This window comes from Helianthus annuus, chromosome 11, assembly GCF_002127325.2.
Source record: "Helianthus annuus cultivar XRQ/B chromosome 11, HanXRQr2.0-SUNRISE, whole genome shotgun sequence".
In the NCBI taxonomy this organism is placed as follows: Eukaryota; Viridiplantae; Streptophyta; class Magnoliopsida; order Asterales; family Asteraceae; genus Helianthus; species Helianthus annuus.
Window position 1 is genome coordinate 94,917,282 of NC_035443.2, and position 26,577 is coordinate 94,943,858.

The following is a 26,577-nucleotide window of genomic DNA, read 5'->3' on the forward strand; positions in this document are numbered from 1 at the left end:
TTAGGTAGGCCTTGGATCCATGATATGAAAGTTGTGTTGTTAACCTATCATCAATGCATCAAGATACCTACCCCTTGGGGAGTAGTAAAAGTGGAAAGTGATCAATAGGAAGCAAAAGAGTGTTATTCTTCTTCAATGAAGTCATCGACAAAGCCTAGTGCAACATAGCAATTAAAGATGCGGGCCCAAGATATTGTGGAGGCTTCCGAGCAGGATGTAAAGAAAGTTATCCTGGACCAGGATAATCCAGATATCTCAGTGCTCGTAGGAACCAATATCCCTCAGGATATTGAAAATCAATTGACTAACTTTTTGAAATGCAGGATGTCGACATTCGCGTGGAAGCACGAGGATATGACAGGCATTTCCAAGGATACTATAACTCATTAGCTCAGTATTGACAAATCATTTAAGCCTGTCCATCAAAAGAGGAGGAAATTTGCTCCAGAGCGAAATGTGATCATCCAAGAGGAAGTTGAAAGACTACTAAAAAGCAAGATGATTAGGGAAGTAAAGTTTCCTAAATGGCTGGCAAATTTAGTTGTGCTGCAAAAGAAAAACGGGAAATGGAAAGTATGTGTGGATTACACAGACTTGAACAAAGCTTGTCCCAAAGACCCGTTTCCTCTACCTCATATTGAATCAATGGTGGATGCTACCGCTGGCCCCGAGATGTTAACCTTCATGGATGCCTCCTCAAGATTCCAGCAGATCCAGATGGAACCCTCGGGTCAAGAGGATACTGTCTTCATGACACCAACAGGTATTTATTGTTATACTGCTATGCCTTTTGGTTTAAAAAATGCAGGTGCGACATACCAAAGGCTGGTGAACATGATGTGTAAAGACAAACTGGGGGACACCATGGAAGTATACATCGATGATATGGTAGTAAAATCCAAGAAGGTTGAGGATCACCTCCAGGATATTAAGGGAGCATTTGATATCCTGGACCAGTACAACATGAAATTGAATCCTGCTAAATGCCATTTTGGGGTGGGGGCAGGAAAGTTTCTAGGATACATGGTGACGAAAAGGGGAATAGAGGCAAGCCCGGAGCAGATTAAAGCCATCTTGTATATCAAGTCACCTTCAAATATGAAGGATGTTCAACGATTAACAGGGCGAGTAGCAGCATTAAATAGATTTATCTCGGGATCCTCGGAAAAATGCAAGGAATTTTATGATATCCTGAAGAAGAATAAGAAATTCGAATGGGGAGAGAAGCATGAGACAGCCTTGCAGGATTTGAAGCAGTATCTCTCAACTGCACCTCTGTTAATGAAGCCTGAGGATGGTGAACCACTATCCCTATATCTTGCAGTATCAGGGAATGCAGTAAGTGATGTCCTTGTAAAGGATCATGAAGGTCAGCAGTATCCTGTTTATTATGTTAGTAAAAGTTTACTAGATGCTGAAACTAGATATTCTCATTTAGAGAAATTAATATTAGCCCTAGTTTTGGCATCAACGAAACTTAGATATTATTTTGAAACACATAGGATTCATGTTAAAACCAACTATCCTATAAAAAATGTGCTTAGGAAACCCGAGATGTCAGGTAGGATGGCTAAGTGGTCAGTGAAATTAAGTGCCTATGATCTACTATATGAGCCTAGAAATGCCATAAAGTCTCAAGCTTTAGCTAACTTTGTGGCTGATTTCAGTAGTGATATTCAAAATGAAGTAGACCTAGAAGTACAACAGCTAGGAGAAAGCTTAGAATCCTGGACATTATATACTGATGGTGCGTCTAATGTAAGAGGTGTAGGTTTGGGTATATTGCTAAAATTACCACAGGGGGACATATTACCCCAGGCTATTAGATGTGAGTTTCCTGCCACCAATAATGAGGCAGAATATGAAGCCTTAATCGCAGGATTAGAATTGGCTAAAAGCATGAATATCAAGAGTTTGCAAGTATATGTTGATTCTTTGTTAATTACTAATCATTTTAATGGATCCTATGCAGTTAAAGGTGAGAAGTTAATCGAGTATCTCGAAATTCTTAAAAAATTAACAGGATATTTCGATATTTTTACACTTGAATAGATACCAAGAGAGGATAATGCTAAAGCTGATCCCTTGGCAAATCTAGGATCATCAGTTAGGATACCAGAAGGAACCCCAATACCGATATTACATATCCTATATCCTGCGACGGATCCTCAAGATAAGGAAGTAGTAAGTGTTCAGGATCTTGGTGATGAATATCCTGAGAAGGGTCCTAAGTCTTGGATGACTCCAATCCTAAGATATCTCAAGGAAGGATACATCCCAAAGGATGAGAATCCTAAGGCCTTTAGAATGAAGGTATCACGATTCACTATAATAAATAATGTTTTGTATAAGAAATCTCTTGCAAGACCATATCTGAGGTGCTTGGAGGATCCCAAAACCAAAGAAGTGCTTCAGGATATACACGAAGGGGATTGTGGTAACCACACTGGGGGCAGGTCGTTATTCTCAAAGGTATTAAGAATAGGATATTATTGGCTGACGATGAGAAAATATGCTGTAGAATATGCTCGAAGATGTGATGCATGTCAAAGACATAGTAATATATTACATCAGCCTGCTGAACCACTGTATCCTATTGTTTCCCCTTGGCCATTCATGAAGTGGGGAATGGATATAGTGGGAAAATTGCCAAAGGATCCAGAAGGGAAAGTCTTCATGCTGGCAATGACCGATTATTTCTCTAAATGGGTTGAAGTTGAAGCATTTGTCCAAGTTAGAGACCAAGAAGTAGTATCCTTCATAAAAAGGAATATCCTGACCAGGTTTGGAATACCAGCCGAGATAATCTGCGACAATGGTTCTCAGTTTATAAGCAAGAGGACTACTGATTTTTGCAAAAGTTGGGGAATTAAGATGATCACATCCACACCGGTACATCCTCAAGCAAATGGACAAGCGGATTCCTCAAACAAGATAATTGTCAACAACCTAAAAAAGAGACTAGGAGCCAAAAAAGGAAGATGGGCAGAAGAACTACCCTTTGTTTTATGGGCTGATAGAACAACGGTGAAAAGTGAAACTGGCCAAACCCTGTTTTCCTTGGTATTTGGAGTAGAAGCGGTGATTCCGACAGAAATGGTAATACCTACAGCAAGATCCAACCTCCGGGATCCTGACCAGAATCCTGAAGTCCTATGCCAGGAATTGGATACTATTGATGAGACTGGAGAAGCAGCAAGGCTAAGGATGGCAGCATATCAACAGAGGATATCTAAAGCATATAACAAGAATATAAGGACTAGAAGGTTCCAGGTTGGAGATTGGGTATTGAGAAAGGCTTTTCAGAATACTACGAATCCTGCTGATGGAAAATTGGCTCCTAAGTGGGAAGGACCCTATGAGATTGAATCAGAATCAGGGAAAGGAGCATACCGACTCAAGAATATGGAGGGGGATATGCTACCAAGATCCTGAAATGCTATACATCTAAAGCTCTATTTCAAGTGAGTTTGGAATTTAATTTCTAACTCAGGATGGAATGAATTCTATCTCTTATAATATGTTTAATATTATTTATTCTTTTGAACCCATTACTGACTTAAGCATCGGAGGGGTGTTAGCCAGGCTAACACCCACCTTAGTTTACAATTGTTTTGCAGTATACGCTTCGGGATATAGCTCCAGGATACACATTCAGGATACTTCGAAAGATTAGAGGATTGGCCCCCTCTCTCACGATTAAGGGATCCTAATCCCTTCACAGGTTTAAAGGTATTCACCTTTCTCTCGAATTGGATTTAAAAACCCCGCCTGGAGCGCAAGTTATCCAGGGGTAGTTCAAGATAGCGGGACCAGTCCATGTAAAAGTGGCTGACAATTTCGTTATTGTTGGCTATATCCTGGATCCTAAAGGTATATGAGGATTGATCACCCTCTCTCGCGAAAGGGTATTTTCATACTCTCTAAGGTTTTGAAGGTTTTCACCTTTCTAAGTCTTGGAGTTTATACACTCCTGCCTGTAGCGCATGAAAATATGGGATTTTCGCCAGGATACTTGTGGGATTTTCCCCAGGATACTAAGGATTTATCTCCAGTATATTTTTGGGTTTTACCCCTGTGACACAAGAACTGTTCGAACAGTTGGAATTAATATTCAAAAAATTTCTAAGTGTTCAAAGACTTCGTACACAGGGGACATTCCTTCTGAGGCGATTGTGTAGAGCTCAAAAGATCAAATTTGGACCTAGTATACCAAGTATCTCGGACTGGGGACATCTTAGTGGAAGAAGTTGCAAAAGGATTGAAGTTCGATACTAGGGGTATACTCAATTCCCGGTATGATCTTTCCTTTGTGAACTTTACTTAAGTCATTTGAACTTTTGAAACTGTGTTTGGAAAAGGTTTAAATATTCTGGTTAAGAATATATTCACGAAATGTGTTTTCGGAATATGTTTCAGGATATTTGGTTGGAATATTTGGGATATAATACTTGGGTTAAAAACTAATACTCCGGTCAAACACGTATTATCAAAGCGAATTTTGAAAAATAAACTATCCTTTTTCTTTAAAGGCTTTATCTAAATTGTTTGAAGTTTGAAAACTATGTTAGACGAAAGTCTTTGCAGGATATCGCTAAAAATGTTGATCAGGATATTTTCAAAAAATAATTGCACTAATTTTGCAAAATTGAAATCTAAACTAAGCGATGTCTAACAAAAAAATTCAAAAACAACAGCAAATAAGTTAAAAGGAGATGGTATTATCTAAAATAAGCGATACTAGTTGATAACCAAAGGCTTCATCCTAAAACCTAGGACCCATCCACCTTTGGTTATCAAATCGTTTTAATGCAGGAGAAGAAATTGTTCAAAGGATAAGAAATAAAATTGTTCAAACATAACCATCAAATTTAAAAGAAATGAGTTTTAGGGGGCAACGCCTTCTTCGATCATCGCGTCTTCACCAGCATCCGCCTCAGGATCAGCTCGAATCTCCTTCTCAGTCTCGTCGCCAGCAACCGTTAATTTTTCCATCGCCTTTGAAGATCCTGCAGCTGCAGACCTGACGGGATGTTCCATGGGATGACCTCCAAGAGTTTTTAGCTTGCTCTCCCAGGCGTCGACGTTCCAAGAAGGGCATACGAAGCCCAGGGCTTTGGCCTCGTGAGCCATTTTTAGCCGAGCCTGCAAGAGAGAGATGACAACGGAGCCTTTGAGGCTTTCCCGGTAAGTAGCCATATCCTGCTCATGTTGGGCGTGTGCAGCTTCCAGATGGGTTTGGGCTTCGTGAGTGGCTTTTTTGAGAGCGGCCTGATGCTCCTAAGTCATGGTCTTGAACTTGTCTTCGTAGTGTTGAGTTTTGGCAGCGGCAATCATACCTTGATCGGAAATGGTAACATCAGCTTTCTTCAACTTGGACTCAAGCGTTTTGATGAGGCCACAGGATTCTTGATACAAATGAACCAAACGTTTAAGGCCCTATACCCAGAAACACAGGTATTATGAAAACCAGGATATTGGTTTGACATATATGTGCAGGATGTGGAATAGGAATTTATACCTGATTAAGAAAGGAAGTCATGAACCCGCTTGCCTCAATGAACCCATGATTCTCATAGGGGAATGTATCGGAGATGGTAGGTGAATCAGTCTCTTTCCTTTTGCGAGAACTTGAATTCCGGGGCTTTGTGGCTGGTGAAGGCTTGGGTATGATGATGGCTTTGGAGCTGTTGGGCTTGGATGAGGCCGTAGCCTTGGGACTGGGCTCCTTCTTGACTTGGACGTGGTCGGAGTAACTATCCAGCTCCTCAAGGTCGAAAACCTCTGGGATCTTGGCTGGTGCTGCATAAAGGGAAAATTCTAAATCCTTATTACACTTTCATTATGTTAAGTTAATTAATTATGTTACAAAATGACTCTTACCAGACATTTCAGATGATCAATATTGACTGGACTTGGAATGTGTGTAGAAAAACTCCTGTCACCTTCAGGTAACTGATAGATTGCTTCGATTCTTTTTTCGAATTCTGCAGTAGGAGGGGCTACCTCTTTGAAATTCACTGCATAATAGCCAAAGAAGAAATATTGGCACGGGATAAAGGCTTGGAAGAATCTGGGGATATTCTTAAAACCTTAAACACTACCGGTGGTTAACCACTCCACCGGAAGGTTAGCACCCTCATAAAAGGAGTCTCGTTTGACAAAGAAGAATTTACGTTGCCATCCATCCTCGTTCTTAGTGGCTTTAAGTATAAGGGGTTTGCTAGAACTTGAAAAGAGCAAGAACCGACTGGAACCGTGTGATCGGAGGCAGTCAATCGGGATATCCTCGACGCAGAGGTCAGGACAGTGAAGATTTTTGATTTGGTTGAGTACAATCAGTTCTCTCCAAACCATGCAAAGGAAATACCAGTGTTTCAGAAGAATTGCATCATGAATTCAGAAAATGGATACCGAAGACCTAGCGAGAAAGGGTATGCTGGAAAACAGACCCAATCAGCAGAAGAAACGTCTGATCGAATTGATCGATCAAATGGTCTAAAAACCGTGCCATCGGGGAAAGCACCGGAGGCTCTCAACTCTGCAATGTCCGCGTTATCAAAAGCACAGATCTCCTTCTCGGGATTTTTAAGAAGGTTTTGATGGATGAAGGTCTCAGACGATTCGCCGATTTGAGAAAAGGTTCTAGTGGCCATTGGAAGTAGAGTAAAGAGATTAACAGGAAATCAAGAAGGAATAAGCAATTACCTGGAGACTCTGTTGATGATATTTGGTTTTCAAACAAAAAGACAAAAGATATAGGGGCGTAATAGATATCCATCGAGTGAAAACCGCGTTGGAAGTTACATAGTGCTATCTTGACCGTCATTTCAATTTAATAACCTCGGTTGATGAGATAAAGTTTTAAAATATATCCATTGGATTGGCATACCAACAGATATATTTTGGGGACAATTGTTATGGGTCATTTTCTGAACATATATCCTGACTAATATTCTGGCTTTGGTTGTTTATTTGTGATCAGGATATCGGATCAGGATATTGGAATCATCCTGATACGATATCCTGGTAGTGACTGAATTAACCACGTGCAGATTAGAAGGCGCAAGTCTCCAACGTTCAAGTGGACTTCTTCTCCTCGAGACTCGGGCGAATCAGTTAGTTTATAGACGTTGAATCCGGAAGACCAGGACTGCAATGTTCATATGGGGAATATCCGCTGGATCCCGGAATAATAGGATATTTAGTTAGTTTTTGTTACTATAAATAGATTGATCGGATCAGATTAAGGCACGCACTCTCTTTCGCATACTTTTCTCTCTAACTACAAGCAATCACTACACACAAACACTTGTACTCGAATTACATAGTAACACCTAGTTGATCCGCATCATATCTTGCACTGTATCCTGATATTTGAAGTAATAGAAGAACAAGGCAGCTGCGATTGTCAGCTTCCGAGGTTTTGTGCCGGCGATCTAGATTGATCAAGGGCTTTCCTCGTACATCTCGTGTCACCCTTTACTTTTTTGCTCATTGTTTGATCATAGATACAGCTTTATATCCTGAGCCGTATCCTGAAACTGTTTTTGCAAATAACTTGACTAGCATATTTTCAACACACATTTCTAGCACACTACCTCACTTAACTAATTTGATCACTTAATTGCTTTGATAATTTTTGACCAAAACAACAACAATCTGGTGTATTTTAAAAATCCCCAAATTTAACAGAAGAACCCTAATCTATTAATTTCATTTTTTGTTAATTAATACACAATCAATGAATTTCTTTTCCTTTAATATCATTAGTTTTTCTAAGTTTCATATTTAACACTAACATGAATGTTTGTTTCAATTTAATACATTACTCCCACATGGATCGACATATATGAAGTAGGAGTATTAAATCTAAATTGTTAACTAACAGTTTAGGACTTGAGGATGATTGTAATCAAGTGGCAATAAATCTTTGAATTTATATCAATCACACACTTAACATACAAGAATTAAAAGCATTAAATCAAGATTACTAACTTACACACACATGAATTACAAGTCCTAAATCAAAATTGTGAACTTACAAATTAGTACCTGGAGATTTAACAATCAAGTGGGCATTGCTACAAAATGTCTTTTTCATCAAGATTTCCATAATCTTTTTAGAGATAAAAATTAAACTCTCCTTCTCCATTCTTGGTGTCGCATACAGTACAGACACACACTTTACTCTGGAAGTTTTTCTTCTAATTTCCAGCAACAGTTTGACTCACATCCTTTTTACTAAACATGCAAGCACAAAGGGGCTTGCCGGAATTCTGATCGGGAGGATATAAAGTGATAAATGACTCACCTAGTGTCTCTCAGTTGTCGTAGGTAAGACTAATCTACTCAGATTACATACACACACCTTGAATCAGTTCGCTGGAACCCTAATATAACAAAAAGAACACCAAGAAGATAAAAAAAATATGAGTAAAGAACAAAACAATTATCAATCTGGGGCTAAATTACAAATCCATTACAGCAAAACCATTCAATCGAACTCAAAATCATATAGAAACCCAACAATAAAATCAAATTCAGATAAGTAAAGCTCAAAATCGAAGAACAAACCTGAACATGAAAAGTAGAAATAGAAAAAGAGCACAGCGTAAAGCCGACAAACTTCGATCATCTACGTCGCCGTGTTCGGAGAGGTAGCGAAGAAGAAGATGGAACGACACCTTGAGTGTTACTTTTGTCAGATTGAAGAAGAGATACAGAAGCAAAAAAGTTAGGGTTTGTAAGATGAAACTGGGGTGGAAAGCAAAATGGGAAATGGAAAAGTGGAATCGAACCGGCGCCTTTTATGTGGAAACAGACTAAACCAACCACTTTACCAAATGACCAAATGTACAAAATATATAAATAAAATATGTATATATACAATAACATAATTGAGCAGTTACTATTCATATTTACTATTCATTGACTTCACTTTTTAATATATGTATAATTATATTTACAAATTTTTGGAATAATAGTTAAAATAATATATTTTAACTTCATACTTCTCAAGTATTTATACTTGTATATCCTTCCCAAGGATGGGTGTATTTGTATTCGTGTTCTTATACTTGTATATTTTTGGCATGAATCGGTGTCGTATCCGGAGTGTATTTATACGTACAAGAATACATATCTTTATTGTATGCATTAAGTATCCTTATACTTAATTCCGTAATAATTTTTCCGGAATATTACCATTAATAAAAGTTCACCTATATATATTTCAAAGTAGATACTTTAAAAAATACTACTTAGAAAAAATATTTATAAGTTTTCCCTTGGGCAAAAATATTTGTATTTTCATATAAGTTCCAAAAATAATATATTTTCAATTCTAACTTGGAATATATATATATATATATATATGCTTATTCTTCACCAAAATAATATATTCCTTTTTTGTTTGAGAAAATATATAGTTCTTCCAAAAATAATATATCTTCTAATATTTCAAAGAAAAATATATATTTTTATTCACCAAAAATAATATATTTTCCTCTTGTCAAAAATATGATATAAATTTGTAATAATTGTAAAAATCATATTTTTGTTTCCTTTGGTGTCCAAAATATTATTTGCCAAAATATACACATGAATATTATTTCCGGAGTATTTTGTGAGTTACATTCTTTTGTTCGGTTTCACCAAAATTTTGTGTACAACTTGTATATTCATATTCTTGGAATTTTGGTAATATTTTGGATTGTAACTTTGGGTATTTTGATGAGTTATATTATTTCAAGTCCTAAAATAATATAACTAATACACAAAGTATACAAATAATCACACACATGGTGACTTCTAAATATATATTTCCTAAATACATATTTAGTCACTTTTATTCATAAAAACCAACCTTCAATATTTATAATTTTTGTAACAAAAATTATGGCAAAGTTTATGTAAAAATTTATGGTTTAAAATACACCTAAAAATATTTATTTGGAAATATTTTTCTAAGTGTTTAATTTTTAGAAAAATTTTGCCATAGTTCCCCCTAAAAATGGAGGTTTCCATACTTTGAAGGTATATCATTTTCTTTTGTAAAATCAACACAATCAATCCACAATCAACAATAAACAATCTTTTCTTACTAATTTTGCCAAAAACAAGCATAATCTACTACTTCATGAACTTGAAATTTCACAAAAATTTGTAGTAACTTACTAGTGTTCTTAGTAAGTCTTGTTACCCTTTAAAGTGTGATTGATTCTTTAAAAACTTCATTTTAAAGAAAATGGGTCGTCACAACTTATAATCATATTTATCAAAAATGTTTCTTCTTTGATTTTTCTTGTTACATAAGTGTTTCTACACTTGTTTAACCTTTAAAAATAGGGTTTATTTATGTAAAAACCAAGATCAAGTAAATGTTGTGTTTTTAACTTGGTTCTTTTGAAAAACCATCCATGAAATTTTAAATCTACAAGTATTACAACTTACTTTGATCATTATTTTACAATAAAACCACATATTCTTTCAAGTTCATGCTTCTCATGAGGATGATCCATTAACTTCTACCATGTTCATCCTCTCATCCTGCTAGATTATGTTTTTAATCATGATCTAGCAAGATCATATGATGATCAACATCATTTTCACAAGCAATCAACAAGTATTACGACACATAAACATTAAGATTTCTTATATATTCAAGCTTATGTTCATGTTTTATTCTTGTGATTCTTCATGTTCTTCAAGATCATCATTATATAACATCTTTTAACCACTTGAAATAGATGTAAAATAGATAGATCAAGGTTCTTACCACTAGCTCAAGCCTAGGGATGATCAAGTGAAGATAAGAGACGGATAAACGCAAATGAAAGAGGTCCTTGAACTTCTACAAGCTCCTAGCTCCTTTGTGCAACCTCTAACACACTTGTATATGCTTGAAATGGATGATAGATGATCGAAAATGGTGAGTGTGTGGGGGTTGGGTTTCGGCCGAGAACACAAGGAGAGGAAGAAGAAAGAGTGGTGTTGTGTTATGTGAAAGTTATGAAAGCTATGATCTTGTATGTTTACTTATAGTCCATTCTCATGTATTCTACCATTGTATAATATGTCTAATAAAGTATAAACAATATCAATTAAAATATTTAAACAAATCTTGAGGTGGGCCATATGTTGGCCGATTTCATAGGTGGGGGGGCGTATGTAGGCTAGGTTGTAACAATCTAGTTAGTTGTTAAGTTAAAATCCAAGTATTAGTTAGATACTTTAGTTACTAGATATTTATGTAGTGTTATGATGTTTAGGGACCATAACTAGCTTGGTAATGTTAAAACAGTGCTTCTAGTGAAAATTTGGTGTTTCGGGTAGTGTCCGGTTGTTCGGTTGGTTACCGGTTCGTTAAGGTGCTAAATTACGCAGTTTAGAGTGCTTTATGTACTCTTTTGTGACACTTTTGATTCCCGACACTTAGTAAAGCATCCAGGACCATTTAATCATATTTCTGCATGATACAAGAGTGTTTCAATGCTGAAAATTGCTGATTTTTGCTGAATTCAGCACTTTATGTGAGTTTTAGGCACTTTCTTGTACTTAAACTATCTCTAGGAAGGCAGTTTTGTGGTCCTTACTTTCCTACACACTATACTAGTGTAATACTTGGTTTTTGGATCATTTTGTGTCTCAATACGCTGTCTGCCTATATGCTGAATTCTGTCAGCATTTTCCTGATTTGTCTGATAACTGTGCTAACTGTGTTTTGTGCATCATTTGAGTCAAATAAGCTTTCATGCATTAATGATATGACATTAAGCAATATGTGATGCACATGTATGTATATGGCAATGATCAGAAAACAATTCAAGTCATTAATTGTAATTCAGCACAGTCATTAAGCACTAATCATGGTTTAATAGTTGTACAGATACCTGGAATTTTGACAATTGTCACACAAACCTAGATAGCGCTACCAACTAATACCCCGTTACCTCTCAGGTAACAAACAAGATGGGACTTAATGGTGATAGGAGTGAGTGTATTATCCAGCATTCAGGTTTAACATTCCAGTCAAACCCATTACCCAATATTCCTCCCCGGAATATTTACCAGATGTCCCTCCCCGGGACGCATGCTTGAAAAAGAGCAGTGAACTCACCTTAGATTGCTCGGTTTGTTAAGTTACTTTACCCGTTCCAAGTTGGTCAACTAAACCCTACCGTGGTTACCAAAAATGATCAGTTTCGTAAACACATATCTAGATCACGTATTCAACAAGTCACATGTAACAACATTATCATGTAACACATAGTAAACGTTTAGATTCCATACACGTTCATAACATAAGTTCTCATTCCCAACGGTAGTTACCAATAACATCAGTTTCATAATAATTAAATCACATATTTTACACAGTTTACATACAAGTTCACATCCCATGCATAACAACACATAACAGGTGGGTTTGATACTCTCACAAGTCACCTCAGATTTCTCATTCTTAATCAGCATTATTAACATGCCACAGAATTTATAAACACAGATATTCATTATCATATTTATCGCAAGTTGTTTCACTGTTCTGTCCAGATACTCTTCACGGCGAAGCATCCTCTCGGCGAAGATCTATTCTTCGTCGAGAGTATAAGTGACGAAGAACCATTATGGCGAAGAGTCCCTCTTGGCGAAGAGTCAGACTTCGTCAAGGAATGATTGCGGCGAACCTTGACGGCGAACCTTGATTGTTCGTCAAGGCCCAGACGAAGAATTAAGTCCTTCGTCGAGTAGGATTCTTCGTCGGGGTTCTTTCTTCGCCGTTCCTTAACAGTTTCATCGATCATCATCGTTCATATTCAATCAAATCGATATTTACTATAAGCATCACAATCAACAGAACAAACCTATGATCATTATGTACACAAAGTTCTAAAACCATTTACTATCTAATCATCGGACCTCGAGATTCATACGGCTTCAGTTATCAAAATTACTCATGCAATCCAAACATATATGTCTATTCATAGATAGCATACTAACTTACAGAATTCTTAACAACATTAGATCATAAACCATATCTCATGCTTGTTCACATAATTAACAAGCAAAGCACAATCACATGAAATCAGAGAACATCAAATCAGACAAGGATCGAACTATGGATAATACACTAACCGGTCGATGTAGAATGAGATGATTGCGTTTGAACGAGAAGGTAGGGCTTCGAACGAGAGGGGGAAGGAGGCTGCCGTCAGTTTGTAGAGAGGTAGCAAAGCTAGGGTTTCTGATTGTTTTGGGTGATTGCAAGATTATGAAAACCAACCTCCACATCGGCTATGTTTATGCGCTAAAGGACAAGTCGGGCCTAGCCCAGGGCTCCACTTGGGCCTAGTATCAAAACACAATTGGCACAGGTTTGGGCCAAGAGTCCTTTCGGCGAAGACTCTCCTAGATGAAAAACCACACTTCGTCAAGATTACTAATGACGAAGAACTATCTTCGTCATGAAGGTTCGTCGAGTATGTTAATGGCGAAGAACTATCTTCGTCATGAAGGGTTTGTGACGAACTATCTTCCTAATGTCTACACATAAACAATTCTTAAGCTTTCATTAAACAACCAACATAACAATACATATATAGTGCACATAATATAACATAAAACGATTTGCTAAAATAGGGTTGTGAGACAATGATGCGTAGAGAAAGGACCTTGAGATTTCGGGTTATCACAATCATACCCCCTCTCAATGAACTCTGTGTGAAGTTCATGTTTTTCAAAAGATGTTTTACCTGCCTGGTCGTCCAATGCAAATGTTGGGGATATTTAGGATGGGGAAATTTGAAGCAGGGTTTTTCTGACTTTAGATGTGATAGCATAGAGCTGTTTATTTGAACCAGGGTGTTTCCGTATGAATTGGAGCATCGGCAGTGAGTATTGTTTTGTATTTTGATGACGTTAAAACGTCAATTATTGAGTGAAAGGTTTTTGGTAGTTTTCTCGACGTTAGGAAGGTAGTCGTGGGGCTTTTTGATGATCAGTGCCATGATCATAGAAGGGAGTGAGTAGGGTTTAAAGAAGATGATAATGTAAACCGCTTTTGAGAATTTTGAATTCTAGACGACAGTAAAAGCTCTGTTTGGGGATGAAACAGGGTTTATATAGGGTGAAAAATTGAATGCTGACATGTCAGCGGTTACAAAGATCTGATGGCTAACATATGTGCACGTGGCAACCTTTATTGGAGATAATGGATGACAGTTGTTTGAAAACCTCTATTGGACAACAACAGAGGTTGGGAATAGTGAAATGAACAGTGGGTGATTTTATTCTATAAGTGGACAGACATCATAGGTTAGGACCAACAGCTATTTGATCAATAGAGGTCATGAACAGTGGTGAATGGAAAACAGAGGATACCTTTCAACAGTGGATGAATTTTTAGCTAATCAGAGGTTGTAAAAATAGTGGTTATGGAAACAGACTTTTAAGGATTCTTGGAAAAATTTTCAATCAAAGCTATTTTTAAGGATGGATTTTTATTTTTCTAAAAACATTTTAATGCTTTTTATTCATGGAAAACAAAATTTTGCTTTTATTCCATGTTTAGCATGCCAATCCTAGAGATCAAGCGTTCATAGGTAGATGTGTCTAAAGCATTTGTCAACACATCTGACAGCTGATCCTTAGTTGGAACATAATGTAGAGAAATCAAACTTTTTTCATAGCTATCCCTCACAAAGTGATGTCTGATTTCAATATGTTTGGTGGTGGAATGGGAGATTTGATTTTTTATGATGTTTTCAGTTGCTTGACTATCCAACATGAGAGGAGTCTTTAGAGCAGTTACACCAAAATCCAGCAATTGATTTTGAAGCCACAAAAGTTGGGTTGTACAGCTTATAGCAGCAATGTATTCAGCCTCTGCTGTGGATGTTGAAACAGCTGCTTGATTTTTGCTTTGCCAAGAAACTAAGCAATTTCCTAGAAATTGGCACCCACCTGATGTGAACTTCATTGTTGCATTGCAACCAACAAAATCATTGTCTGAAAAACCTGAAAGCTCAATATTCCCATTACCAGGATACCAGATACCAAGTTTGCGATCACCCTTTATGTATCTGAATATTCTTTTCACAGTTGTAAGATTTGACTTCCTAGGTCATGACTTGGATCTTGCACAAACACATGTTGCAAACATGATGTCTAGCCTAGATGCAGTTAGGTACAATAAAGACTCAATCATGCTTCTATACAATTGTTGATCAACCAAGTCATGTTTTTCATCTACAGTGACCAGCTTTGTGGTTGCCATGGGTGTACTACATGGTTTACAATTATTCATATCAAATTTTATTAAAAGATCTTTAACATATTTGCTTTGAAGAATGAGTGTTCCATTTTGAAGTTGCCTAACATGGAGACCAAGAAAGCATTGAAGTTCACCCATATCACTTATTTCAAACTCTGCTGTCATGAGTTTTCTAAACTCTTCACACATGGAGGTACATATGGATCCAAAGATGATGTCATCAACATAAATTTGGACAATCATCAAGTCCTTTCATTTTTATTTTAAAAGTAGTGTTTTATTAATTTTACTTCTTGTAAACCCAATGGATAAGAGAAAGTTGGAAAGAGTTTCATACCAGGCTCTAGGTGCTTGATTCAAACCATACAAAGCTGTGTTGAGCTTGTAGACATGATCAGTATAAATGGTATCTTCAAAACTAGGAGGTTGGAAAACATATACCTCTTCTTGAATCTTACCATACAGGAATGCACATTTGATATCCATTTGATACACCTTGATGTTGTGGTTGACAGGAAAGGCTAAGAACAATCTGATGGCCTCCAGTCTAGCTACAGGAGCAAAGGTTTCATCATAATCTATGCCTTCTTCTTGTCTAAAGCCTTGAACCACAATCCTGGCTTTGTTTTTGACAACAATGCCCCTTTCATCAGTTTTGTTTTTGAAGACCCATTTTGTGCAATTGGACATACATCCTTTGGCAATGATACAAGTTCCCATAGTTGATGTCTTTTAAACTGTTGGATCTCCTCTTGTATAGCTTCTACTCAACTGTTGTCTTTCAATGCCTCTTGGTACTTGACTGGTTGGATGAGTGATATAAAGCCAGCAAAAAGACAAATGTTTTGGGATTGACTTCTTATGAGAACCCCTTCATTGATGTTGCCAATAGCTTTATCTGGTGGATGAGATTTAAGGAAGATTAGATCTCCCTTGTATGGAACAATGACATTGAGAGGTGAAGGCTGCAGATGTGAATCATCTGAGCTAACATCTGTTGGAAATTTTGAAGAGCCAACATCTGTTGGAGATGGAGGTGGAGGAACAGGAGGAATGGGTGTGAAACTATGTTAACTTATATCCACAGATAATGGACTTTTGTCAACAGGTTTGTCTTGATGAAGGGGTAGATGTTTGATCAACAACTGTTGATGCAGCAGTGGCAGAGTTTTGGCAGCTGTTTTGAACATCTGCTTCTCTGGTGGTGGAATAGACTTTGTATTGTGGAATCACAATGTCAATTCCATGATCTTGAGGGAAAGATTGTGGTGTACCTACATGGTTAGTCTTGACAGACACATCTTCAAATGTAAATTTATCTAGGTTAAACAGTTCAGCAGGATTTGCTGGGATTTTTAATGAAGAAAGTTCATTGAACTTTACATTCAAGGTCTCTTCCACACACCTATTCCTTGTGTTAAACACTTTGTAGGCCTCGGCAGTGGTTGATTATCCCAGAAAATAACCACAATCCACTTTGGCTATGAATTTTGAAATTGAATATTTTAAATTTAAAATGAAGCATGGGCAGCCAAAGATTTTAAAGTACAAGATCAGTGGTTTGTGTAACACCCCAAAAACGGGTTTGATAATCAAACCACGTTAATATTACTGACGGGTAAAATACCGTTAGTGGTAAAAAGTTTACCCGGTAAATATTAGGATTTAAATAATTAATCCTGATAATAAATAAAAAGTGAATAAAAGCTTTTAAGAAATAAAATGATAGAAGGCCCGAGTTAACGGGACCTAAAATAAATTTAGTCATAAATATTCCCAAACACCTAAGTTGACTAGGAATATTTAACATAGTTAATAAGTGGGAATATTGTGGAAAATAAGTAGGTTGTGGCCTACTTAATAACGAACCAAACATGAGGGGTTAAATTGGGATAACTTAATAAGTTATAAAATAAAAGAAAAATCAAAACAAAACACACACTTGAAGTGTGTGTTTTGTAATCGACAGGAGCAAGCTCCCATGGAGCCAAACCCTAATTTCAACGAGATCTTCAAATTGGAGGATGAAACAAGGGCCAAATTCGGATTTGAACACATAGAAACGGTCACCAAGTCAAGGGGATCGTAAGGTATGTCGAATTTCTAACATTCTTGAAGTTGTGAAAAATCGATTAACTTTGCATGATGCAATCTATGTACAAATCGTAGAGGCTATGGCCGAATTAGTGAAGTGTGATTGCTTAGGAACAAACCCTAAGTAGAAATTTGAAGTAAAATTTCTATGATTTGAATAATTTGATGATTTACCACTTTTAGACAAGTGGGTTTTGATTGTGTAGTGAAGATGAGGATATGTTTATGCTAGAAATCATCATAGTTGATAGTTGATGCAAGATACTTGAACAATTTCCAAGTTTGAGTGTTAATCATACATGACTTGAAAAATGGGTTTTTAGATGATTTAATGAAATTGATGATGTATTGGTGTTTGTAAACACCATACTAACTTGTATGAATGAACTACTTGAACAAAATGGGGAATTGTTAAGAGTTCATACTTGATTTGAAGTGGGTCTTGACACAAGAATTAAACTCATGATTTATGATTTAGTTCAATAAGAAAATTAGTCAAAGATTCATAAGGTGTGAAAGTCATGATTTAGAATGACTAATCTAACAACCTTGTGAATGATGAATGATAGTTGGCGCTTAACAAGCTAGGTGAAGCTTGGGGAGGAAGCGGGTCGAACGGGTCAAGCATAAAGAAAAAGCGTATTCGGGATGCAAGGTAAGTGAAACTTACACAATTTTGTAGAATATTTGTTTATTCTATACGATATAAATGCGATAACGATAATATAGAAAATATGAGTTTCCGACGCGATCGATACGAGTCGGAACATATAAAGATGATAAAAACCTTGGTTTATGGCAAAAAGGGCAAAACGGTAAATAAATCATGTAATGATTTAAGAAATTATGAATTCCCGTTAAGATTACCTTGTAGTGTAATCTAATAATGATATGAAGGATAAAATGGAAATTTGTCAAGTGTTGACTAATGTAAATCGAAGTTAAAAGAATACCCATGGCGTAAGCCGAAATGGGTTGAATTTGTAAGAAAAGAGTTTAAAAGAAAAGGGGCATGATAATAAAATCCGAGATGGGATGGATGTATGAATTGGAAATCAAAAACGATGTTTTTGATTAAATAGATAACGTTGGGCATATAGTCCAAACAGGTCGAATGGTGGTGATAACACCATTTGACAATAGCTACTAATGTGGTTGTCAAGCCTTGTGTTAACAGGACCGATTAGCCAATCGGATAATTGCGTCACCATTGATGGTGTGATAATGAAAACAAGGTATAAATCGGGTCTACTTGTTGATCCGGGCCAGGTATGCATAATTATGTTGTAGTTAAAAGTGTTATTTTGGTCGAATAATTTGAGAGAGAGTCCTTCGTCATAAAAGGACTAAAATCGACCAAAACGCCCTTGTAGGCTAAATGGAACAAACGACCCTTAAAGGTTGTTTGGAAACGAGTTTTATGACTAGGTAAATACTTAGAATAAGTATAGAAGCTGAAAGAGGTATTATATTAGCTAAATGGCACTATTTGAGTTTTTGCCGTAAAATAATGATTCGTGAGGTAAAATTTGCTTCATATCGATCACCACTTAAACCTACCTTTAATATAGTTGGGGTGGGAGATTATAGGATAAGAAATGTGGTAACGGATTGCTATAAGCAATCGAAATCTATTTTAGGCTCGAAAGTGCTTAAATACCCTTAACGGGTCAAAATAGGCATACGAGCGAAAATGGGTTTAAATTGTGCAATAAACCTGTGAATTAGAACCTAATATGGTATATAACATTTTTTTTGAAGAAGTGTAGGTGATGTAGGAATCAAACAAATATGTTTGTTTGATAAAATGCATAAACGGGTAAAATTTGATAAAAAGGTAACGAGTCGAAGGCTTGAAAGTCTCAAACTTTATTTATGTTGGATGTTGGATTTTAACTCCATAAGATGGAGAATTAAATTACGGATGCGTAGGAAAAAGAATCGGGTAAAACGGATCAATAACGAAGAAGTTATGGCCGTTTCCGTGAAATCGGGTTGAGATGGGAATGTACAGCAACAGCTGAAGGCAACAGTCTGTGAAAACAAGGGCTAGGCGTGACGCCTAGGCCCTTGGCGTCACGCGACGCCCCTAACTCCGGAAAATTTTTAATTTTTGTCATTTTAACCCTTGTACTTGTTTGAACTTAATATTTGACTATCAAAACTAATTTTTAAGTTGGTTTTGATCATAGGTGATCGCCAAGAGTGCCCGGATGAAGATGAAGCTTGATGAGGAACCAAACACGATAAAATACAAGCTTCCGCACGGCGTTTTGTCGTATCTTTAAAACGACGAATCCAATTACATTAAGTTGTTCAAACTTTTAAAATTGTAAAAGTTTTAGTAAACTCGTATTTTCTAAGGATACTTAATAGTAATTACATGTTTATTTTCGTTATTTATACGAAAACCTTTAAAATAATAACATGGGTGTTACAAGTTGGTATCAGAGCCTTGGTTTAAGAGATTCAAGTATGGCGGGAAAGCTATGCTTGGACTTAAACCTTACGCTTTTGATAAAGATTGGTGTTCGGTTCGAGGCTTGATCGCAAATCCGGTAAGTACATGTATATAGTAATGATTGGGTATGATTAAAGTGTTGAAGAAAAACACATAGGGTTATCGTGTAATACACAATACATCAATCAAATCGATAAAGGACAGATATAGTCAATGAAATTACGTGTGTTGACACGTATAGTGGAAAAGCCTTGTATTATAATACGGGCGATTATTGATGACGACACTACTAACTTTTGTGAATGTTTCAATTGAAGGACACTCACATCTGAAGATGACGAGAGTTGGACAAATTACGGATACAAGGATGAAACGGTCCGATGTATGACAAGCGAAGCATACTCATCAAGGATCTAAATCGCGTAGCGATCACGAACAAGGTTAACGGAAAAAGGAGAGCCTGATAGAGCAAGCATTATCAGGTGCACGTTTTAAATTATTGCATAAATAAGTAATATGCAACAAATATATAAAAATTGAAAGTTGCATATGTAGATTGAAAACTTGGAAAAACCTGAATAGAAAACCTATCCGGGATACTGTTTCCAAGAAAAACCAATAGAGGCATTACTTACATGGGGTGTAATGTGAAAATTATAAAAAGGTCATGTATATCAGGTGTTGATCGCTTACTCTGGCCAAGTAAGTAGTGAACACGTGGTACCATGAACTTCTTATGATGGACACATTTATGTCCGATGTAGTAAGGGTAGGGTGAATGGGACTAACTTAAAAAGTACCCAAATGAATCAAAGGAGCAAAATATTTGATAATAATGTAAACGCACAGCCGAAGCGTATTACATTAGGATGATGAGCCCGAGTGAAGGGACAAAGATTAATGTAAAATGATTAAGGTATGCAATTGGGAGGGGTGTGCTTACACTCGAACCCGGAGAATGCAAATATGACTCTTAACGGGCCAATTTTGTAAAACGCCAAATTTGAAAATAAAGTAGGAATATAAAAAAACGAAACGAAGTCATAATGCATACCGTAAGGGTTGCAATAATAACGACTTCGGTAAAACACCCGGTTGGTGGGCAAGGATTAAAACGCATGCGTAGACTGAGAAACAGGAACGCGAAATAGAAAGTCAAAAGACTCGGAATATGAGTCATGACTAAAAGATGACAAGAATTTTCGCAAACATAAATTTTGATAAAAATTACGTTCGACTAGTTAAAAGTCGAACGGGTCGAATAAAGAATGAAATTTGACGTTCACCAGTGATGAAATTTCACACGAACAAGTCAAACGAATTAAATAAATGATGACGCTTGCTAATGTAAGTGGGCGCGGACTGAATAAATAAAAGTGTGAGTTGTTAACAAACCTATGTAAAGGGTTGTCAAGAGGTATAAGAATGACCCGGGAAACGGTAGGCGTAGAACGAACTGACGTGTAATTAACGTCAGAAGTCATAAAGTCGGGGGGATTAGTCCGAAAGTAAACAAATGAAGTCTTAGACTCCGGTCAAGGTCAACTAAAGTTTAAAAAGCGAAAATAAATGATTTCTAATATAACAAGGGACGCCTTGAAGCTATACATGTATACATATATACATTTGAATACAGACACGAATAAAAGATGATCTATGGGATCATCATATCCTACGGGATTCAAAGAAATGTCAAGGTCTACGGGACCGAGAAGACCCTTGGGTCATAAATGAAAGAAACGAACTGTTGAGATCCCACCTTAAAAGGGTAAAAAATTTAAAAGAAATAGCCCATGAGGCTAAGTGAAGAAACCTACGGGTCAATATTGTAAAGTAAGGGAAACTGGTTACAATTCTCCGTGTAAAATAATAACGGTCAGGAATAAAACTTAGAACGAAAATTCCTAGACATAAGAAAAAGATATAAGACAAGGAGAAAATGTAAACTAAAAATAGTTTTTAGTCAAAAGCAATGTTTTAACAAACATAAGTAGTATGAGATGGTTTAGAAAATCTTAAACACACATAAGGCCGGAGATGGCAAAATAGTATACCCGTGTGACGGGGTATGAAGTGCCGGTGGCTAATTAGTCTAGCCGGCAAAACTATTCAAAGTTATGAAAATGTCATGACAAATACAAAACGCTTGTTAATATAAGACAAGCACGTGATAAACCTATTAACAGACTAATGATACTAAGCGGACATGTGACAACTCGGTCAATAAAGATAAAGGATATAAGCTGAAAGTAATGGCCCGCGAGACCTTACACATGAAAGATGTACGTGTAAAACGGGAACAGAAAACAATAAATTATGGGTTGTCAATTTCCTTGATATGAGTAATTGACATAGTTAAAGAGAAAAACGTTAAACTAAAATTCAGTTTTAGTAAGAAATAACGTTTTTACAAACATAAATTCTGATAGGAATTTGAATAGTAAGCATGAAAGATTCGAGTCTTGACGCTGATAGGCGCAAGACGATATATTCGAAATTTTGAAATTGAATATTTTAAATTTAAAATGAAGCATGGGCAGCCAAAGATTTTAAAGTACAAGATCAGTGGTTTGTGTAACACCCCAAAAACGGGTTTGGTAATCAAACCACGTTAATATTACTGACGGGTAAAATACCGTTAGTGGTAAAAAGTTTACCCGGTAAATATTAGGATTTAAATAATTAATCCTAATAATAAATAAAAAAGTGAATAAAAGCTTTTAAGAAATAAAATGATAGAAGGCCCGAGTTAACGGGACCTAAAATAAACTTAGTCATAAATATTCCCAAACCCGCTAACTTGACTAGGAATATTTAACCTAGTTAATAAGTGGGAATATTATGGAAAATAAGTAGGTTGTGGCCTACTTAATAACGAACCAAACATGAGGGGTTAAATTGGGATAACTTAATAAGCTATAAAATAAAAGAAAAATCAGAACAAAACACACACTTGAAGTGTGTGTTTTGTAATCGACAGGAGCAAGCTCCCATGGAGCCAAACCCTAATTTCAACAAGATCTTCAAATTGGAGGATCAAACAAGGGCCAAATTCGGATTTGAACACATAGAAACGGTCACCAAGTCAAGGGGATCGTAAGGTATGTCGAATTTCTAACATTCTTGAAGTTGTGAAAAATCGATTAACTTTGCTTGATGCAATCTATGTACGAATCGTAGAGGCTATGGCCGAATTAGTGAAGTGTGATTGCTTAGGAACAAACCCTAAGTAAAAATTTGAAGTAAAATTTCTACGATTTGAATAATTTGATGATTTACCACTTTTAGACAAGTGGGTTTTGATTGTGTAGTGAAGATGAGGATATGTTAATGCTAGAAATCATCATAGTTGATAGTTGATGCAAGATACTTGAACAATTTCCAAGTTTGAGTGTTGATCATACATGACTTGAAAAATGGGTTTTTGGATGATTTAATGAAACTGATGATGTATTGGTGTTTATAAACACCATACTAACTTGTATGAATGAACTACTTGAACAAAATGGGGAATTGTTAAGAGTTCATACTTGATTTGAAGTGGGTCTTGACACAAGAATTAAACTCATGATTTATGATTTAGTTCAATAAGAAAAGTAGTCAAAGATTCATAAGGTGTAAAAGTCATGATTTAGAATGACTAATCTAACAACCTTGTGAATGATGAATGATAGTTGGCGCTTAACAAGCTAGGTGAAGCTTGGGGAGGAAGCGGGTCGAACGAGTCAAGCATAAAGAAAAAGCGTATTCGGGATGCAAGGTAAGTGAAACTTACACAATTTTGTAGAATATTTGTTTATTCTATACGATATAAATGCGATAACGATAATATAGAAAATATGAGTTTCCGACGCGATCGATACGAGTCGGAACATATAAAGATGATAAAAACCTTGGTTTATGGCAAAAAGGGCAAAACGGTAAATAAATCATGTAATGATTTACGAAAATATGAATTCCCATTAAGATTACCTTGTAGTGTAATCTAATAATGATATAAAGGATAAAATGGAAATTTGTCAAGTGTTGACTAATGTAAATCGAAGTTAAAAGAATACCCATGGCGTAAGCCGAAATGGGTTGAATTTGTAAGAAAAGAGTTTAAAAGAAAAGGGGCATGATAATAAAATCCGGGATGGGATGGATGTATGAATTGGAAATCAAAAACGATGTTTTTGATTAAATAGATAACGTTGGGCATATAGTCCAAACGGGTCGAATGGTGGTGATAACACCATTTGACAATAGCGACTAATGTGGTTGTCAAGCCTTGTGTTAACAGGACCGATTAGCCAATCGGATAATTGCGTCACCATTGATGGTGTGATAATGAAAACAAGGTATAAATCGGGTCTACTTGTTGATCCGGGCCAGGTATGCATAATTATGTTGTAGTTAAAAGTGTTATTTTGGTCGAATAATTTGAGAGAGAGTCCTTCGTCATAAAAGGACTAAAATCGACCAAAACGCCCTTGTAGGCTAGATGGAACAAACGACCCTTAAAGGTTGTTTGGAAACGAGTTTTATGACTAGGTAAATACTTAGAATAAGTATAGAAGCTGGAAGAGGTATTATATTAGCTAAATGGCACTATTTGAGTTTTTGCCGTAAAATAATGATTCGTGAGGTAAAATTTGGTTTATATCGATCACCACATTAAACCTACCTTAAATACAGTTGGGGTGGGAGATTATAGGATAAGAAATGTGGTAACGGAATGCTAGAAGCAATCGAAAGCTATTTTAGGCTTGAAAGTGCTTAAATACCTTTAACGGGTCAAAATAAGCATACGAGCGAAAATGGGTTTATATTGTGTAATAAACCTGTGAATTAGAACATAATATGGTATATAATTTTTTTTTGAAGAAGTGTAGGTGATGTAGGAATCAAACAAATATGTTTGTTTGATAAAATGCATAAACGGGTAAAATTTGATAAAAAGGTAATGAGTCAAAGGCTTGAAAGTCTCAAAATTTATTTATGTTGGATGTTGGATTTTAACTCCATAAGATGGAGAATTAAATTACGGACGCGTAGGAAAAAGAATCAGGTAAAACGGATCAATAACGAAGAAGTTATGGTCGTTTCCGTGAAATCGGGTTGAGCTGGGAATGTACAGCAACAGCTGAAGGCAACAGTCTGTGAAAACAAGGGCTAGGCGTGACGCCTAGGCCCTTGGCGTCACGCGACGCCCCTAACTCTGGAAAATTTTTAATTTTTGTCATTTTAACCCCTGTACTTGTTTGAACTTAATATTTGACTATCAAAACTAACTTTTAAGTTGGTTTTGATCATAGGTGATCGCCAAGAGTGCCCGGATGAAGATCAAGCTCGATGAGGAACCGAATACGATAAAATACAAGCTTCCGCGCGGCGTTTTGTCGCATTTTTAAAATGACGAATCCAATTACATTAAGTTGTTCAAACTTTTAAAATTGTAAAAGTTTTAGTAAACTCGTATTTTCTAAGGATACTTAATAGTAATTACATGTTTATTTTCGTTATTTATACGAAAACCTTTAAAATAATAAATAACAAGGGTGTTACAGTTTGATCTTGAACAGAGTTTTGTAGGTAGTCTTTTGATGTCTGGGGTTGATTAAGACTCTGTTCTGCACATAGCAAGCAGTGTTTACAGCCTCTACCCAAAAGGTTAAAGGTAAACCCGAGTCTGCAAGCATTGTTCTGGCATCTTCAATCAATGTTCTGTTTTTCCTTTCAACCACCCCATTTTGTTCTGGTGTTCTTAGGATGCTGTGCTGCCTTACAATCCCTTTTAACACACATAAATCATCTAACTCCTTGTTTCTAAACTCTGTTCCATTGTCACTCCTAAAGAGTTTTACTGGCAGATCAAATTTCTTTTCAACTTGTTTTACAAAGTCTGGCAAAATACCTGTAGTCTCATCTTTGGAGTGAAAAAAGTAACTCCATGTAAACCTTGAAAAATCATCAACAATAACAAGACAATATATCTTCCTTTTCAGACTCATGATTTTTACAGGGCTAAACAAGTCTGTGTGCGACAAATGTAAACACTGGCTTGTTTTGGACTCTTCAATGGAATTGTGTGAACTTTTATGCTGTTTACCTTTTAAACAGGAAACACAATGTTTATCACAAGTGAAAAGTTTGGTGGAAGGCCTCTTACAAGGCCTTATTTTGAGAGTGTGGTTATTGTTTTAAGATTTGTGTGTCCAAGTCTCCTATGCCATAGTTCTGTCTCTTTGGTAGAGCCAGTTGAGAACAGACAGGCATCAGACACTGGATTATCCTTCAATACATCAACCACATACACATTGCCACTCCTTTGAGGAACAGGTTGTGTTTTACTCTCGGCTATGATTTCCTCAATCTTTTTAACCACTTCTGGCCCAACAATCTTACAAGTTTCCTTTGTGAAGAATGACCCATAGCCCTTGTCACTCATTTGAGACATGCTAAGGAGATCAAATTTAAGATTATCAATAAGATTGACATTTTCAAACTTCAGTTTCCCAGCCTGTACAGTCCCTGGCCCCAACACATTCCCCTTTGAATTGTTACCAAAAGATATATCACCCCTCCATGTTTAATGAAATCTTTGAGAAGACTCTACATCCTGTCATGTGCCTGGACTCTCCACTATGTACATACCATAAACTATCTAAGCAGAAGCTCCCTACACATCAAGTCATCCTCAAGTCCAGGAGACTGGTCTGTGGTTTGGGCAGTTTTTTTAACATCTGCTGGGGACCATTTCCTGTCAAAT